Here is a 4,497-nt window from a genome sequence, read left to right on the forward strand (position 1 = left end):
CATTTTGGCATTTTGTACTTCTAATCAAATTACAATTTCATTTTTGCATTATCTTTTTAATCTATTCTAAGTACTAGTATGGAGTATTATTAATAAATTAAAATTGAAACTTCTAAAATTACTATATAAAAATTGAAGGAGTAATTTAAAATCTCAAATTAAGTAGAAAAAACATCCGTTTCTTATTCACATATTCAATCATATCTAATCTTTTGTAGTGTACTCGGCAAGTTGAGGGTCTGGTGCATATCATGTGCTTGGAAACCGCCGGAGGGGAGGGGGAGGAAGAAAGTGCAGGTTTTGGTCCATCACGCCATTCAAATTGGTGGATGATATGCCCCGGCCTTAGAGAGTATTGGCTGGAGGTGGAGACTTTGCTTCTCTTCGTGCCACTATAAACCTTGTTATCATCACAAATTTGGGGTGGTTCCAATCTACTGCTCAGATCAGAACCACATCTGTTGGGTCGTGATGCCTCCGATCTCACACTCACTCAATACGAGAAAATAAAGCACCCAACGATGTAACGTGGTTCGGTGATAAACCACCTACGTCCACGGAGAAGATGACCGGAATCTTATTGATGAACAACTCTCAAATACAATGAACTCACACGCACAATTCAATCACTCCAAACTAATCGCAAGCTAGAGCAATAATCTCCTAATTGTGTATGTGTATTGTGTATTCTCCCTCTGCTTTACAACTGAACACCTATCGAGCTATATATGTGAGATAAAGAAGAAAACAACTTAACTAACTTCATTTCCCAAAGTTAGTTATAACCGCCAATTTCCAACAGCTAGTTCCAGCTCCCAAAAACCGAGCTTCCTCTGCTTCCTTTCTTGATCCCTTCCTTGAGCTTCAACGGCTCTATCACTCGATCAAATCTCCACCTTGCTGTGAAAGCTGAGTTATGCAAGAATGATAGTTTGATGATACAAGAATGATAGTTTGATTATGCAAGAATGATAGTTTGATGATACAAGAATGATAGTTTGATTATGCAAGAATGATAGTTTGCATGGACACACATTCACAAATCTCCACCTTGTCCTTGCAAAGCTCCATCAATATCTAGATTCCCTTCTCAATCCTTGTTACAAGTCTCAACACTCCACAATCTCAACCAACTTCAAACAATGTTTGAACTTCGAAGTTGGCAGAGATTTTGTCAACATATCTGATGCATTCTCAAACTCCTCAAGCTGTTCAGTAATGCTCTTTCCATCTGAAAACTTGAAGGCAAGAAGCTTCTGCTTCAAATGTAGCCGATTCGCTAGAGACTTAGTCATATACAATGACTCAAGTTTTGTCCAAACCCCTGCAGCCGTCTCTTCTTTGGATACTCACCCTGTCTGTAAGATTTAAGATCAGGGTGCTATAGGCCTTGTATTGCATGTCTTGAAGTCTCCCCTTCTCCTTTTCATCGGCCTCAGGTTTTTCTTTGGCATCATTGCCATCTTCAAGACATCCCATAGACCTTGCTGCATCAAGATAGCCTTCATCTTCAACCTCCATAGCCCAAAGTCGTTTCTGCCGGTGAACTTCTCCACTTCGAACTTGGCCGTGGACATTTCTCGAACAAATGGTGGGCAATCGCCAAGATCGGCTCAAATAACAAATCTCCCGGACTTCTACTCGCCCAGAAAACCAACCAAGAAAACGTCTTCAACGTTTCCCACAGACGGCGCCACTTGTTGGGTCGTGATGCCTCCGATCTCACACTCACTCAATACGAGAAAATAAAGCACACAACGATGTAACGTGGTTCGGTGATAAACCACCTACGTCCACGGAGAAGATGACCGGAATCTTATTGATGAACAACCCTCAAATACAATGAACTCACACGCACAATTCAATCACTCCAAACTAATCGCAAGCTAGAGCAATAATCTCCTAATTGTGTATGTGTATTGTGTATTCTCCCTCTGCTTTACAACTGAACACCTATCGAGCTATATATGTGAGATAAAGAAGAAAACAACTTAACTAACTTCATTTCCCAAAGTTAGTTATAACGGCCAATTTCCAACGGCTAGTTCCAGCTCCCAAAAACCGAGCTTCCTCTGCTTCCTTTCTTGATCCCTTCCTTGAGCTTCAACGGCTCTATCACTCGATCAAATCTCCACCTTGCTGTGAAAGCTGAGTTATGCAAGAATGATAGTTTGATGATACAAGAATGATAGTTTGATTATGCAAGAATGATAGTTTGCATGGACACACATTCACAACATCCTTTCATCGTTGAAAAAAACCTCATTTTCCTATTGACAGATATCATCCTAACTACGGTCGTTGTCCCACATTTTTTCTACAGATTGATAATGATGATACAAATTTGGAGACATCTTTCTGCACTCAGAGCCCAATGCTTGTGCATATGATTTTAATCAACTCAAATGCCAACTTTCGCTTCATCTCTATGTACTTTGAGGCAACTTTCTCCTAAAATAAATATGATCCTTTGGTTACTGTCAAAGATTTGAGGCAATATGACCTCGTCTTAAAATAAAAAACGTTAAAATTGTTTTCTTGAATGCATCGGGTAAGATGTATGATAAAATTGAATGAGAATCTCACATGTATTTATAGATAGAAATTGGATTTAATTAAAATATGAACCCGCACACTGCACACAGGTGGATCAATTTTAAACTGACGACATCTATAGTTACCGGTCGATTAGAAAAATGAGATGAATTGCTAATTAATGAACATAATTTTTATTTAAATCCCAATATTTATTACCACGGCTAGGGCTTGGAAAATATATCGAAATACCGCACTTACCGTACCGAAAAAATACCGAAAATACCGAATTTTCGGTACGGTATCATACCGTACCAATAGTTTTAGGTACGATAAAGGTATGCATTTTGTATATACCGCGGTATAGCGCATCATACCGCAAATTTACGGTATATACCGCAAATAACACGGTATACCGCAAATACGGTTGCGGTATATACCGGAAATCACGGTATACCGAAATCACGGTACGGTATACCGACAAAAGCGGTAGGTAACAATATCTAAATTTTGGTATGCCGACAAAAAGCGGTACGGTAAAGGTATGGTTTTTGGTCATACCTCACGGTACGGTACGGTATGTGATATGACCATTTCGGCGCTGTATACCGTATCGTGCCAACCCTCCACGGCAATTTTGTTCCCAAATAGCACACTTGAATTGAACGAGTATGCGAATGTCCACACTTTGATTAGTAATTAGCTTGTAATAAATGATTTTAACAACTACCGGCTTCACCAAAATTTAGAACTAATAAGGCCTTACTTTATATAATAGAATGGAATGGGAGAATGAAATGACATTCCTACCTCCATTCCATTCATTTGCTTGGTAATTTTTTTTTCTTAGGAATCATCATTCCATTTGGAATGACCATTCCATTCCATATGAGAATAGTCATTATATCCATTTAGCTAAGGAATGGTCATTCCATTCCATTTCATTTTCTTTTCTTCTTATTTTAAATTTTAACAAAATTATACAAATATTATTTTATATTATATTTAAATTTAATATTATCACAATTTAATAATAAAATTAAAATTTTTAATAATTGAAAAAAAACACACACACACACACACACCACCACCACCACCCACACACACACCACCAACACACACGCACACACACACACACACCACCACCACCACACACGCACACACACACTAACACATATGCGCACACACACCACCTTCACACCCACACTCACACATATGCACACACACACCACCACCACCACCGCCACACACTAACACATATGCGCACGCACAGACACCCCCACCACACACACACACACACACGCACAGTAACACATGCACACATACACTACCACCACATATGCACACACACGACTAGTGACGGAACTAGAAAATTAACTAAGTCGGGGCTGAATTTTTTTTAAATAAGAATATTAAAATATTTAATTTTACATGTAATGTCTGTTCAACGTTTACGACGCATTAGATGACAACTATTTTTCACGAGTCGTCATGTCATGAAATGATCGAAGAATAGTCTCATTTGCAATTTTTTTGAAAAATTCTATAACTAAGATATCATTTATCCATTCTGACTCTCATTCAATTCGCAAAAATTTCTTAATAAGTTTCTTTAAATCGTCTGCAATTAAATCATCCCTATGTTGTTCCGTCTCTGCACACAACATAGAGTAGTCAACTGGACTGGGCAAGCCCGGCCCACCAGTGAAACGAAGCGGGCCTAGGCTGGGCTCACCAGTTGAGATGGGCTCCAATTGGACCATTTTGTAAACCCAGGTCTGGCCCAACCCAGACCCGGGACCGGCCCATCAGAGGTCCACATTCTATTATTAGTGTTTTTTAATGTAATTAGGTGATCAATCACTAATAATAGTATTTATCTATTTATGCATGTCATCTTGTGCACGAGGCATGTTAATTTTCTCTATATCATTTCAATATTTTGGATGTCTCCGAATGGAC

The 4,497-nt window shown here is 38.8% G+C and overlaps 1 pseudogene; it reads right to left on the minus strand.

Moving 5' to 3' along the window:
- Positions 1 to 4,400: 4,400 nt before the first annotated feature.
- On the minus strand, positions 4,401 to 4,497 carry LOC121797538 (annotated as a pseudogene).

This window comes from Salvia splendens, chromosome 3 (assembly GCF_004379255.2).
Source record: "Salvia splendens isolate huo1 chromosome 3, SspV2, whole genome shotgun sequence".
NCBI lineage: Eukaryota > Viridiplantae > Streptophyta > Magnoliopsida > Lamiales > Lamiaceae > Salvia > Salvia splendens.